The 15052-nt window shown below is 40.1% G+C and overlaps 1 protein-coding gene across 1 annotated transcript in view; it reads left to right on the top strand.

Moving 5' to 3' along the window:
* Nucleotides 1-3414: 3414 nt before the first annotated feature.
* Nucleotides 3415-15052, top strand: part of CNTN3 (contactin 3) — a 330613-nt gene continuing 318975 nt past the window's right edge. Inside the window, exon 1 of the mRNA XM_032290493.1 lies at nucleotides 3415-3499. The gene's annotated coding sequence lies outside the window, so the exon portion shown is untranslated. The remainder of the gene's footprint in view (nucleotides 3500-15052) is intronic.

Here is a 15052-nt window from a genome sequence, read left to right as displayed (position 1 = left end):
AATTCAATAAAAATTCCATCCGGCGTTCACACTGAGAAGACCCACATGTGCCTTTAATTTTTTTTTTTTAATTTCCTGGGCTTCCGGCCCAGAAATTGGATGGAAATTGTATTGAAACCTGCTCTTGTGTATCAACTTTTTGTAAATATCAGGTTTTCAGTTGACTCACATTATGCTTTACATTTTGGGCAAAGGGAGGATATAAAATGATTCACATCTCTCTATATACACATATTTATACACCTTTTACTTGTCTATGAAACTGTGGCTTATATTAAGTGTTTATCATTACTCCTACAGTTTTTAAGATCTGCCCATCCCCCCACTGCAACCATAAGACTCAAAATTCCATTAAATCCCTTTCCAGCACTAATCAGCTTTTACTAGCACAGGCAATGTAATCTGAGTTTAGAAATGACTAATTATTTGGAGAGGGCTGGAAGGGGTTATGGTTTAGATTTCTTTCTAATTTAAAGGAGCTTCTTTCCTGTCTTTCTCCCTGTCTCTTTGCTGCCTGAGGCCAGCTCCCCCTCCTTGATGAAAATGCTCTTTCCCTTCCCACTAGACAAGGTATGTATGTATGTGTTAGAAGAAAAATGCATTATGAGACATCAAGTTGAAAATATTAAAAGAAGAGGCATGCCTGTGATGGATGTGGGCATGGCAGTAATTGCACTTGCTAGGTGCAACGCAGGAGCATAATTTGCATATAAAGTTCTCTCAGCTCCTTCCAGAACACACCAGTTCTACCCAATAAAACATTTTGTCACACGCAAGGGGTTTGCCAACATGTTCCCAGATTGCAAGCAAAAAGATTATTTACAGTAACCAATAACAACTGAAACGACCATAAACAACCTTTCCGTACCTGTTCTATTTTTTTTCCTTTGGCTAAGTAGAGAAACCTTAAGGAGTCCAAATTTACTGCAATTTAATTCTGATGGGAAAAAGCATATTATTTTTATTTACAGCAGCGTACTCTATCTGTTCCTGTCTCCCCCTACTTCTTTTTAAAACATAAATAACCCCAGGTTTTTTTTGAATCTAGCCATTACTCTTTTAGGGATGAGCAGTTTCCTAACAAAGTGAGAAAGGGCAAATGTGGCCAACATCAGAGGAAGTTCCATAATGTATTCAAGAATCCTGTTGTATGCTCATAGAGAAAGGAGGACTGGGGAAAAACCACCTGGTCAAGCCATTTCTTTCTTTCTTTTTTGTTTTGAGACAGGGTCTTGCTCTGTCACCCAGGCTAGAGTGCAGTGGTTCAATCATGGCCCATTGCAGCCTGGACCTCCCAGTCTCAAGCAATCCCCTCCTGCCACAGCCTCTCAAGCAGCTGGGACTGTAGGCACACACCACTATGCTCAGCTCATTTTAAAATTTTGTTGAGAGGAGGTCTCGCTGTCTTGCCCAGGCTGGTCTCAAACTCCAGGGCTCAAGTGATTCTCCCACCTCGGCCTCCCAAAGTACCAAGCAAGTTCTTTGTGGCAATTGTAAATGCAGGGGGCCCACATGCTGACTTCACTGTAGGGAGTGGCACCTTGCATCCGACTGACCTGGGTTTTACCTCTTGTCCTTAAACAAGAGAGTTTTTCCAGAAGTTCAAATTTCTTTCTGAATTGCAGGGGACCACACACATATCTCTGGAGGAAACGATTAAGAATGAGAAAGCATAGTTGAACCAGGTCTGGTTTGCCCAGGTTGCTGCTCTCGATAAAGTGTTGCTTCATTCTGTCTACAGGAATCACAGGAAGAGGATCAAGGAGAAGAAACAGGGCCATAAACTCTCAAGTCTAATTAAATGTCAATAGATTTTTTTTAATATGAAGGGACAACATGATACATTTTTAAAACAATGTCAAAGAATTATCAAATGAAAAGTATAAAGTCTCCTCTGCCCCAATTTCAGTCTCACCAAGACTAAAAATTGTTAAGAGTATACTGAGACATCCTTTTAGAAACTGTGAAATCATAAATATGACTATATACACCTGAAAGTGTGTATGTGTTTAAGCACAAAAACAGTACACATACCAACTTGCCTGTGCTAACTAACAGTACGTGTCCCAAGTTATCCTAACTATACCATTTATTTATTTATTTATTTGAGACAGTGTCTCCCTCAGTCTATTACACTGGAGTGCTCTGGCACAATCGTGGCTTAGTGCAGCCTCCCCCTCCCGGGCTCAAGTGATTCCTCAAGAGATCCTCCCACCTCAGCCTCCTAAGTAGCTTGGGACCACAGGTGTATGCAACGATGCCCACTAATTTTATTTATTTATTTATGTAGAGACAAAGTCTCCCTATGTTGCCTAGGCTGGTCTTCAACTCATGGGGTCAAGCGACCCATCCGTCTTGGCTTCTCAAAGTGCTGGGATTACCAGCGTGACTCACTCCCACCCAACCTCTATGGACACCTCTTGAAGGTCATTTATGCCAATACTAGTAGATGCACTTTTCTTTCTGCCTCTGTATGTCTCCACTGTATTTAATCAGCCACTCTGCTAATGAAGGACAGGTAGGTTGTTCCCAATTGTTTTCGTACAACTAAAGTTTCAGTGTTTGCACCGGTTTGACTAGAGGTAAGTCAGCAGCCGTTCAGTGCAAAGGCTCAGGACTCCAACAGGTTTATTCAAGTCCGGGTTCTCCAACCCACCACTGTGTGCATACTTGGCAAATAAAGGTGGTAAAATCTACTTCATAGAGTCGTTAACAGAATGGAATTGCCATTATTCTCACAGCTGACTCATTGAAACCTTAGGAAAATCAGTTTCCTCATCACTAAATGCGGGAATAATAATAGATCAAGGTTTGCTCTGGGGACTGCATGAACTAATTCATTTAAATAGCGCAGTCCACTACCTGCTACATAGTGAGCCCTTAATAATTACCCGCTTTAATATTAAAATCTTGCGCACTTGTGGGAGCGCAGCTGCAAGAGGCTTCCTTGGAAGTGGAATTCCTGCCTTAACCCCGTGCTCCCCAGGCCCCAACAGCGTGGCACGAGGCCACACAGAGGTGATACACTGACCGCCGCCCATCCCGCGCCGCCGCCCTGGGCCCTGCGGAGGCCGGACACACGTGGGTGCACGCGGGCGAGCGCGGGGCGGCGCGGGGTCCGGCAAGGCAGAGGCGCCGGGGGCGCCGCAGACGCTAGGCTCGGGACCCAGTTGGCTGCGCCGCTGCGCTCCCCGCCCCTCCCTCCCTCCCGTCCGCCTGGTCTCCCCTCCCTCCAGCGTCCGCGTCGGAGCCGGAGCGGCGGAGGCTCAGGCAGCGCTCGCAGGGCGCCGGCAGCAGCCACAGCAGCCTGGCGCGTGGCGGCGGCGGCGGCGGCGGCGGCGGCGGCGGGCGGGCGCCGTGGGCTGGGGCGGGAACCGGGCGGACGGCGGCGCTGCGGCGGCGGCTCACGCGGGCGCGCACGGCGGCCCCCCCGGGTCCGGACGAACGGCGGCGGCTGGTGGACCGGCGGGGCGGCCGTCTGGCTAGCTGCAGGGACCAGGTAAGCCCGGGATGCCTCCTCCCGGCGCCGGCCGGGCGGCAGGGATGAGCCACCTGCCGGGGCAAACTTTACGCACTGGCTTCCTGGCTCCTCAGCCCCAAAGTTTGTTTGCAGGGAAATGCACCCGACGGGTCAAGAATAAAAGATACTTCTTTCAGCGGACTTGCTTTGGGGAGATTATTTTTCCCTTTCTGGGGCGAGGACTGGTTTCGGGTTGGAAGGCTGCATCCCCAGCTGGAGCGCGGGGAATTGCGTAGTGGCTCTCTCGGGCTTGCTCTTCGCGCAGTGGATTTGACCAGTGAAAGTTGGGGGAAAAAAGTTGTGACTCTTAGGGATACTGAGGAATAATTCCAGGTGCATGATGCAAAAATGTCGGAATGTGATACCTTTTTGTCGGACTCACCCCCCAGACCCAGAATCCCAGGTCTGAGAAAGCTAGGGTGGAGAATTCTTCTGTTAGCGATCAAGTTTTCTAAGCTGCATTTTCTTTCTACTGACAGATCAGCAGCTTGGGACGGAATTCCCCGTCGCGTTTATTTGCCAGCTTTACCCTGATGCTCTGTAGTCCAGGTTTCCTGAGCTCAGACCCTGGTTTCAGCTGTTTCTGTGTTCTCTTGAGGATCCCTGCAAAGCAAGTACAGAATACCAGAAACAGAAAACCAGGAAGTGCCAACCGGGCACCCGAGTCATAGCACCATCAGGAATTTTTTTGGTCGCGTAAAATGAACGACCAGCTTCTGGGCTGTGCTTGTGCAAAGCTCCGTACAGCTCACCAATCCGTATGTCCTTCCCTGTATTGCATTTGCTTATTGACTTACAACAAGAAGATGTGCCCAGAGGAATTATTTAATAACAATCGGCGCCCGCTGTGATAAGGACAGCAAACCTCCGTTCATAGGCAAAGGAAGGGGAACAGAGCTCTGGGAAAGGGGTAGCCAGTCTGTTAACCTCAACCCAAGATGCAGGGAAACAGCTAGAGAAAGCAACAGACAAGGAGGGCTTGATATACAAGAGGGAGGTCAGAAACCCCAGCTCCTATGGTGAGTAGGTAGATCCAGAAATAATTTAAAAATGATTAAGCAAGAATAACTAAAAAAAAAAAAAAAAAAAAAAGGAAGACTGTATGTGCTGTGGTTTCTGTCTACCCCCACAGAGATGAATATCATACTAGCTGAAAAAGAATCCTGATCTGTAAATAGATTAAAAACAGGAATTAATGAGAACAATGAGTCAGAGCTCTTCAGAGATTGAAAGGAGGAGTAATTGCCTTTGAAAGAGCTATTATATCTCAATATCAAGTCAAATGTGTTAGTTTTGCTTGGCTAGATGTGTTTACTAACAGTAACCTGACTTTGGCTGCAGTAACCTGGCATCTTGGTTTATGGTTTTAACCATTTGTGGGTTATGGTACTAGGGAGGAAGTTGCCTGCACGTTAATATTCATATCGATTTGTGCAACATTTGTAAGATGCTTAATATGCGTATGTCACTGGTTGCAGTGGGTCAGGTTCTTGTGAATGTTGTTCATTAAAGAAATCTGATTGGGTTCAGCCTCACTAAATGGAAGGTTGTTTGCTTGCAAATAATAAAGAGTGGGGCCAGGAATTACTGATCTTTGAATGCTTGCTTGAAATTAGTTGAGAGTCAACATGTGGTTTGAGGACCCCCAGAATGATCGGTAGCCACCAAGGAAATATAGCAAATTGCTGTACACTGTTATAAGATAAATGGTAAGGTTGAATGCATGCAAGTGGCCCTCCTGTCTAAAAGTAGGATAACTGAGACACTGAGTGGCTAATTGATATGCAGGGTAATAGATTCAGGCAGTGGCTGCCACAGACAATAACATTCAGCCTCATGTCCTCCTCACTGTCTGGATGTCATTAATGTCAGCTTGAAGACATGAAGGTGTTAAGTTCATTTCACCAGGAGAACTTTAACTTTTAAATATCCTTCACAACACAACCAGATAGCCCAAGTGTACCTTAAAATGGCAACAAAGCATTTAATAGGACCGAAGTGCTGTGCAGTTTTAAGTAGAGCAAAGATTAGCTGTGGACTGCAAGCTGTAGTTTTTCGTTTGCTGATTTATGTTCAATTTTATCACTGTCACATTTCATATATGCCTAGTTATTGCAAACGAATAGCTTCTTTGCTCTGCTTGCAAAATATGCATCTTTCTCTTTTACAAGTTCCTAACTCCTTCTCCCACATTCAGTACACATCTTCCAGCTTTGTTTTTACTGTGTAATTTAAGTGTCCAACTTGAAGTTCTCATTAACTCTTAATATGCTTCATGCTGAAATGGTAGATAGATATAATTGCCCCTTTCAAACTGCCAGATCTGTGTATCACTATGTTGTGGCAATGCTACAAAACAGAGACGCTTTGACTGGTTTGATGTTTTGTGCTTTCAAGTCATTTAGTAAGTTGTTTCAGTAAAATTAATGTTAATTTTATGTAGTGGAATGTATTCAGATGGCAGGAGGATTTATTGATGCTGTGCATGTTTGCCTGCCATCTCTGATTTAGTTGTCACCACCAGTCTGCCTTTAAGCCTTCTTATCTTAGCAAGGTACTTTGTCTTTATGAAGGTGAGCATTCTGAAGGTACTTACTTATAGTTCTTAATATGCACAAATGCATATGCATATAGTTTTAACATGCTTATATATTAAGTCACTTAATGTTGGTGGACTGTTTCCTTTCTTATGCTTGAATAAAAGTACAATAGAGAATATCATTGTTACAAAGATGTTTGGCAATAATGAGAATATGGGGCCAGAGAACAGTTTAAGATAGAACATTGCTTTCAAATTGAGGGGTGAACAGATCTCAGTCTCATATCCAATTTGTATGAACATTTCAGAAGTGGATCAAGTATCCTCCATGGTTTTTATCTTTTAGTCTCCCCTACCCTCATCTCTTAAACACAGTGGGACATTTCTTTGGAAAATTTGCTACAGGAGAAATGCACTCCCTGGTTGAAACTTTGTATGCCAAGTTTCAATCCATAGTACATTTTTATTTTCCCCCTTTTATGTACATGTTATAAACAAGAAATAAGGGTTTGTAATAGAAGTGCTGGCAGAACTTTATAGCATTTCAAACAGCTTTGCTACTTGGAATGTAAATATTTGTAGAATCTTTACTGCACAAGAACCTGCCTGGCGAAGAATGAGGAAAAATGACTATTTTATTAAGTAGGATAAAATAATTCAGTGGATTTGCATATTTCTTGTTGCAGACATATTGACATTTGAAGAAATAGATTATCTAGGCTATAGTAATTCCATAGCACTCTCTTAGGTGCCTTTATAACTCAGCTTGTAAATTTTCTATGTAATAAAACAGGAGAACAATTTTGTCCCATTTGTTTTTTAAGTCCCTTGACTTTGATTAACTTTCAGATGTTAAGATATGAGATCCATATTTCAAAACCACTTGATTATATTACTGACAAATGTGGCTGTCAGTATACTATTTTAATAAATAATTCTTGACGCCATCACAATACTTTCAAATACTTTTATTTTGGGGAACTAGTACAACTCAGATCTCATGTCCTTTTGGTTCTAACCCTGAAATATTTCTCACATTCGCTCACTTCCCTCCATCTTTACCCACGTCCTCATTCTCCAAGTCACCATCTTCTATCCTGGGATAACTACACTGGCTTCCTTGCTTCCTTTCGTACTTCTTACCTCAAATCATTCTGCATAGCAGCCAAGGCAGGTTTTTTTTTTTTTTTTTTATTGTATGTTACGTTAGTACTCATCTACTCCGAATGCTTAAATGGCTTTCCAGTGCACTCAGAATACAATCCAAACTATCAAATCTTACCTGCAAAGCTGTGTAGGATTTAAACACAACTGTCCCTTTGACAATTCCTATCAAGCTTTGGGGAACAAGAGATTCTTAGACTCTTTTTCATTTCTGCAGTTTTTTTGAGCTCTTTCCTATCTTAGGGATCACTCTGTCCCTTTGCCTGATAGCCCTGTCCAGCACGAACCCCTAAACATACATACACACAAGTGTGCACACACACAAACTCACAGGTTTTGTTTTTGTTTTTGTTTCTGTTTTGTTTTGTTTTTTAATGCAACAGGGTCTCACTCTGTCACCCAGGCTGGTGCAGTGGTGTGATCACGGTTCACTGCAACCTCAACCTCCTGGGCTCAAGTGATCCTCCCACCTCAGCCTCCTGAGTAGCTGGGACTACAGGCACACACCACCATGCCCTGGCTAATTTTTGAATTTTTTGTAGAGATGGGAATTCCCCATGTTGCCAAAGTTCTTCTCAAATTCCTGGACTCAAACGATCTGCCCACCTCGGACCCCCAAAGTGCTGGGATTACAGATGTGAGCCACTGAGTCTGGCCCATATAGAGTTTTTGACTTCAACTCATCCCTTAGGCTACAGTGTACATACCATTTGCTTAGAGAGGGCTCTCTGATTTCTTTCCCGCCTAAGGGCACCTCTGTTACACTTTTTCTGTTCATTTCTTTGGTATCCCTTAGTATAACTTGGAACTGTACATTTCCTTACCTGATTTCATGTTTACTATTCTGTAATTACCTTGTAAGCATTTCTATTTTATGCACTATTGCAAAGCAGCTTCTGTTGTACTATCTGGCTCACAGTGGGGTTTGATAAACCTATGAGAACTAGGCTTGTTGGTTTGCTGAGTTTGCCACATGTAACCAAAGATCCTGTTCAAGAAGGTCCATATTCAGCAGAAATGTGCAGCTGACTTTGGCAGTATTCTTTCTGTCACATTGCCCATGATCTCTTACATGTCTTGGACATCTGCAACTTCAAAGCAAACTTGTCCAAAGTGGAATTCATCATTTTTCCTCTCAATCTGTTTCCTAAGAACTTAGGTGATCTGTTCTTTCTTTAGCTATCATTGTGATCAAGGCCTCTGGAGTCAGTGGTATTTGTCACCCTCTTCTCCCTTTGCAGTTGTAACCAGTCCACTGATTAAAAAATGCAAGAACATTCATTCAAGCAATGTGCCAGGCTGGGTTCTAAGCACTTTTTACCTAAATGTAGCAGATGAAGAAATGACTTTCTCTTCACTCTCTTTCTTGTCCCATTCTATTTGACTCACAGTGCTGTATTAATCCATGAGGCAGACACCTTGGTTCATTGGACACCTATTGCATAGAGAAAAAAATGCAACTGATGCAGCCTGTCTGTATTTGACTTCTCCCTAATTCTTCCCTGATACTTAACACTCCAGCTATAATACATCGATCTTTTAAAACTTCTCGAAAACTCAACATGTCCCTTTTGGCTTCATTTTTCTTGTGTGTGCCTAAAACACCCATGACTTTCTCCCACTCTCCTTATTCCCATTTGACTCATTTCCATCCTCAATTCATTGTTATTTCTTTCAGGAAGGCCTTACTTTCAACTCTGTTATTTGTTGAGGTGATACCCAACCTAGCTATTCCTCCAGGTAGCCTTGACTATCCTCCAAGGCTAGGTTTGACCCCCATGCTGTCTACAACCAACAATTTAAATTTTGTTTCTTCTTTAGGGGTGAATGCATTAGAATTTAATTAATATTGTAAAATTGTTATTAAACATTTTTAATATAAATACTATAAATACTTACCTAAACTATAAATATATAAATACTTACCTAAACTATAAATACTTACTTATAAATGGGGAAATGTTATAGGTATTAAACAGCCTCACCGGTCATCCTTCAAAGAGGAAGCCCCTGTAATAGAGCTGAGAATATCTGCCTTTCCTCATAGTCTACTGATGGAGTAGCAAGTACATATTAAGACTTTGGTAAATATTTCTGGAATGAAAGAATGTCTAATCTCTTTAATTGGCATGAAGTTCTGCTATTGTTGGGCTTCTTTTTCTAGGGCTAAATTTATTTTACTGTGTAATTTAAAGATTTTATATTAATTTGCAGTTTCTGAGTGACAAATCGTTAATTGACAATAGATGAACATCTTGATATTATCTGATTTAGAAAATTCTGTGGCAAACATATGCTCTGAAGAAACATAAACCAAAGGTTTTAAGTACTGAGGACTGGTCTGTGAAGTTAGGAGCTTATTTTAGTGCAAGGAAGTGATGGGGAGTTCTCAAAATTTATTATTTTATTAGAGTGAAACATTAGCATATGAAAGAAATAACTGAATTCCTGCATTGCAACAAATCAAAAGTGCATCTTCCTAAACTATAAATACTTACTTATAAATGGGGAAATGTTGTAGGCATTAAACAGCCTCACCAGTCATCCTTCAAAGAGGAAGCCCCTGTAATAGAGCTGAGAATGCTCTATTTCCCTTGCACTGTTTCTCAACTTACCATGTTTCTGCAGAAACATTAACTGGGTTCTGCTGAAATAATGGCAATACCTTAGCCCTTACAAGATTTTCTGAATCATCTCTGGGATACAGCTTGCTAATCTGCATTTTTTAACTTTTTATCTTGAAGTAATTTTAAACTCACAAGAAGTTGTGAAAAATAGTACAAAGAGTTGTGTATAGTCTTCAGACAGCTTCCTTGTATGGTGACATCATCCTGCAATATCAGAACGAGGAAATTGACATTGGTACATTACCGTTAACTGGACTGCAGAGCTTATTCAGTTGTCACCATTTTTCCCCACTTATTTATTTTATTGCATTTTAGGTTTTGGGGTACATGTGAAGAACATGCAAGATTGTTGCATAGGTACATATGTGGCGGTGTGATTTGCTGCCTTCCTCCCCATCACCTACATCTGGCATCTCTCCCCTTGCTATCTCTTCCCAGCTCCCCACCCTCCTCCATCTCTCCCCTATTTCCCCCCAACTGACCCCAGTGTATAGTGCTCCCCTCCCTGTGTCCGTGTGTTCTCATTGTTCAACACCTGCCTATCAGTGAGAACATGCGGTGTTTGATCTTCTGCTCTTCTGTCAGTTTGCTGAGAATGATGGTTTCCAGGTTCATCCATGTCCCTACAAAGGACACAAACTCATCATTTTTGATGGCTGCATAATATTCCATGGTGTATATGTGCCACATTTTCCCTATCCAGTCTATCGTCGATGGGCATTTGGGTTGGTTCCAGGTCTTTGCTATTGTAAACAGTGCTGCAATGAATATTCGTGTGCATGTGTCCTTATAGTAGAACGATTTGTAATCCTTTGGATATGTACCCAGTAATGGGATTGCTGGGTCAAATGGAATTTCTCTTTCTAGGTCCTTGAGGAATCGCCACACTGTCTTCCACAATGGTTGAACTAATTTACACTCCCACCATTTTTTAAACCTGATTTCATGAGTATGTGTATAGCTCTACACAGTTTTATCCCATGTATAGGTTCATGTTTCTAGGATTTTAACTGAAAGAACAAATATCCTGAGAGGTGACATTTCCATGTCATCATACGCTGATGTGATAATTTTGCAACTGTGTTCTAGGGTTGAAAAATTCTGCTTCCATAGATCTTTTTTCATGCAAATATTTGTCTTGTTCTTAAATATCATGAACTCCTTTACCCTGCAGTTGCCTGTGTGGAAATGGAAGTCTTGGGATTTTATAGGCCAGGATGTGACATTTGGGTGGCTCTCTGTGGTCTTCAGTTTGGGTATCTGTGTTGACTTTCCCATGCTACATTTGAAAAGTTCTGCAGATAGCAAACGTGTTTGTTTACAGTGTGATCAGACTTGGGCAGGATTTTGATGCCACCAGGGCAGGAGCCCAACTGAATGCTTCATACAGGTTCTAACTCTATTGCAAACCCACATTTTTGTTTCTTGCATAGAAGTAGTCACTCTTTAAAATAACTTAACACATTGCAGAAGATGGTAATGACACTTTTCAGGCAATTAAAATCAACCCGAACAATATAGCTAGTGATCTAATCTGATGCCTGCTACTCACTTGGTCTGGCCGCCTCCCTGAATGTAAAGTAGCCGAAAGTTGCTGATTACCAATTACTAATTCCAGTGAATATTCTGAAAGCTCTGGAATACAGATAAGGCATATTTGTATCAAAATTGGGTGTGTGTGACTGCATCTCCCTCACCCCTATGCATTCTCTTTGCCTAAGAAGCTTTCACATTTGTATATATTAGGCAGTTTAAGTCATTTTTCTCTTCTTACTAGGGCTTCTATTTATTTTAAATAAAACCTATCGAAAGCTTTATGCATGGGCTGTATGGTTTTGAAATGTGAGCCATGCAGGTCCAAGTTTCTGTTTTTATTCATTGGAGTAAATTAAATTTTTTCTTCATATGTAATGTGGATATATACATGTTTCTATTTAGTAGTAACTTACTGGACTGTTATTTCATCAATGTTAAGTCTGTAAAATTTAGTGACAATGTTTAAGTCTGTAAAATTTAGTGACAACATTAGTTTTCAAAAGGACAAAAGGGTCTTAATATATGGGGGTCTTAATATTTTGTTATATAGTGAAACAAACCATGCATTCTGTGTATTTAGAAGTGGAGAGTATATTTTCATATAATGGTAAATTCTAGAATATAGGCAATGTCTTTTTTAATCGGATAGTGCCATACTTGTCAGTTGCTATAAATATTTCTATATTATGACTTGCTTGGGAAATGTCTTTTGTCATTTTTCTAGATTTATGGCATTTTTCTGAGTCTTTACTTTTCATTATCCTATTTTTATGATATGATTATTTCTTTCATTCTTCTTCCTACCCTAGTTTAGCCTTCTAATAACCCATCCTCCCATTCACACATACATTCTCTCACATGTGTGCATGTATATATGTGCAGACACACACCCACACAGACACACACACAAATGCACAAGACATAGATTAAGATAGGGAATAGAGCTAACCCCAAATCATAAAATTGTGAGTGATGAAATACAGACATCTTGTAAGCATTCAAGCAGAAGAGATTAAAATCTAAGGTTGGGAAGGCATTTAAGATTGTATATAGGATTACTATGCCCCTGTTTTTAAAGTTACTTAATCTCTTCCTCCTCTGCTTCTTCTTCCTCCATGTTTTTATCTTCCTTTCCACATCCCTCTCCTTCTTCTTTTCTTTTCCTTAGTGTTTTTGTTTCCCTTTGGGTATATTTTTGAATGGACCCTTCTGTACTGACCCGTAGTGGCTAAATGCTTTCAATGGTCTCTAGTGGAAAAATTACATATATTTATCCACACATTTTTTTGAGGAAAGAGGGCAGGATAGGAAGAAGGGGCATAAAATGTATTAAGTTTGCTATTTAGAGAAAAATAACTTCAGAAAAAGATAAAACACACATCAGGCCTTGGTAGTTTGCATAGTGGCTCACTCTTACCTTTAAGCAATGGAGTCCATCTCCCTTTCCCTTGAATCTGAGCTAGCCTATTTAATTTGAAAAAAAAAAAAATATGGCTCAAGTGATGTTATTGTGAATTCTGCCCCTTAGCCTGGAAGCTTCTATTCTTGCACACTTGAGCCTGCCCTGTGGAGACGTCCAGGAAGCCTCCTTGAGAATGGCAGGCCACATAGAGATAGCCAGTAGCCAGTACCTTGCCAGTAGCCAAAACTGGTAGTCAGTCATGTGAGTGAGGCCGTAAATCCCAATTAAGCTATTGGATGACTCATGTTACACAAGTGACTCCAGGCAAAACTACCAAACTAAATGCTTAACTGAGCTCAGATCAAATTCAAAATCATCAGAGAATAAATTCTTTCTTTAAGCTATTTATTTTGGGGGTAGTTTATGCAGCAGTAATACACACAAACATTTTTTAAAATTAATATAATTACTTTTAATTGACAAAATTATATATATTTATTGTATACAACATGATGTCTTAAAATATGTAGACATTGTAGAATGAATAAATTGAGCTAATTAACATGTATTTCACATACTTATCATTTTTGTATGGTGAAAATGCTTAAAATGTATCTATTCTCTTAGTGATTTTCAAGTATATAATACATTATTATCATAGTCACCACATTGTATAAATCCCTTGAAATTATTCTTCTTGTCTAACAGAAATTCTGTATCTTTTGACCAACATCTCCCTAAACCTCCCTCCTCAGCCCCTGATATCCACCGTACTATTCTCTACTTCTATGAGTTTAACCATTTTAGATTCCATATATAAGTGCGGTCAAGTTCGTCTGGCTTATTTCACTTTACAGAATGTCCTTCAAATTCATCCATACTGTCACAATTAAAAGAATTTCCTTCCTTTTCAGTGGCTGCATAGTATTCCATTATATATATGTACCACATTTTATTCATCTGTTGTTGGACACTTAGATTTGTTCCATATCTTGGCTATTGTGAATAATGCTGCAATGAACATGGGAATGCAGATATCTCTTTGACATACTGTTTCATTTCCTTTGAATATATATCCAATAGTCCTATTGCTAGTTCCTATGGTAGTTCCAATTTTAATTATTTAAGGACCCTCCCTACTGATTTCTATAGTGGTTACAGCAATTTACATTCCCTCCATCAGTGTGCAAGGGTTCTCCACATCCTTTCCAACACTTACCCATTGTCATTTTGGTAATAGCTATTGTAATGAATGTGAGGTGATAGCTCATTATAATTTTAATGTGCATTTCTTGGATGATTGGTGAAGTGGAACACCTTTTCATAGCAAAAAATACCTGTTTGCTGTTACTGTATATTCTTTTGATAAATGTTTTTTTCTGATCTTTGCCTATTTTAAAATCAGGTTATTTGTTTTCTTGCTATTGAGTTGTTTGAGTGTCTTATACATTATGAATATTAACCCCTTACAGATGTGTGGTTTGCACATATTTTCTCTATTTTATGGATCATCTCTTCTTCCTGTTGATTCTTTCTTTGGTTATGTAGAAGCTTTTTAATTTGATGTGATCTCATTTAACTGTTTTCACTTTTATTGGCTGTGCTTTTGGGATTATATCCAAAAAATCATTGCCTAGACCACTGTCGTGGAAAGTTTCCCCTGTGTTTTCTTCTAGTAGTTTTATGGTTTCAGGTCCTACGTTTAAGCCTTTAATTCATTTTGAGTTAATATTTGTAAATGGTGTGAGATAAAGGTTTAATTTCATTCTTCTCCATAAATCTAGTTGTCTCAACACCACATATTGAAGAGACTGTCCCTTCTTCATTATGTGTTCTTGGCAACTTTGTCAAAATCTCTTGACTATAAGTGCATGGATTTATTTCTTGACTCTCTGTTCTGTTCCAATGGGATGTGCAGTCTGTTTTGATGCCAGCACCATGCTGTTTTGATTGCTGTGCTTTGTAGCATATTTTGAAGTTAGGTAGTATGATGCCCCCAGCGTGTTCTTTTTGCTCAAGATTGCTTTGGTTATTCAAGATGTTTTGTGATTCCATATAAATTTTAGGATTTTTTTTTTCTATTTCTGTGAAAAATGTATTTGGAATTTTGATAGGGCTTGCACTGAATCTGTAGATTGCTTTGGGTGATATGGACATTTTAATAATATTAATTCTTCCAGTCCATAAACATAGGATATCTTTCTATTTATTTATATCTTCTCTGATTTCAAACTCATTGTAATAAAAACAGTGCAACAATCTTG

This window comes from Sapajus apella, unplaced genomic scaffold (assembly GCF_009761245.1).
Source record: "Sapajus apella isolate SASKATOON/1434 unplaced genomic scaffold, GSC_monkey_1.0 scaffold23, whole genome shotgun sequence".
Taxonomy (NCBI): Eukaryota; Metazoa; Chordata; class Mammalia; order Primates; family Cebidae; genus Sapajus; species Sapajus apella.
Note: the sequence above shows the minus strand (reverse complement) of the source record. Positions and strands in the feature narration are given on the sequence as shown.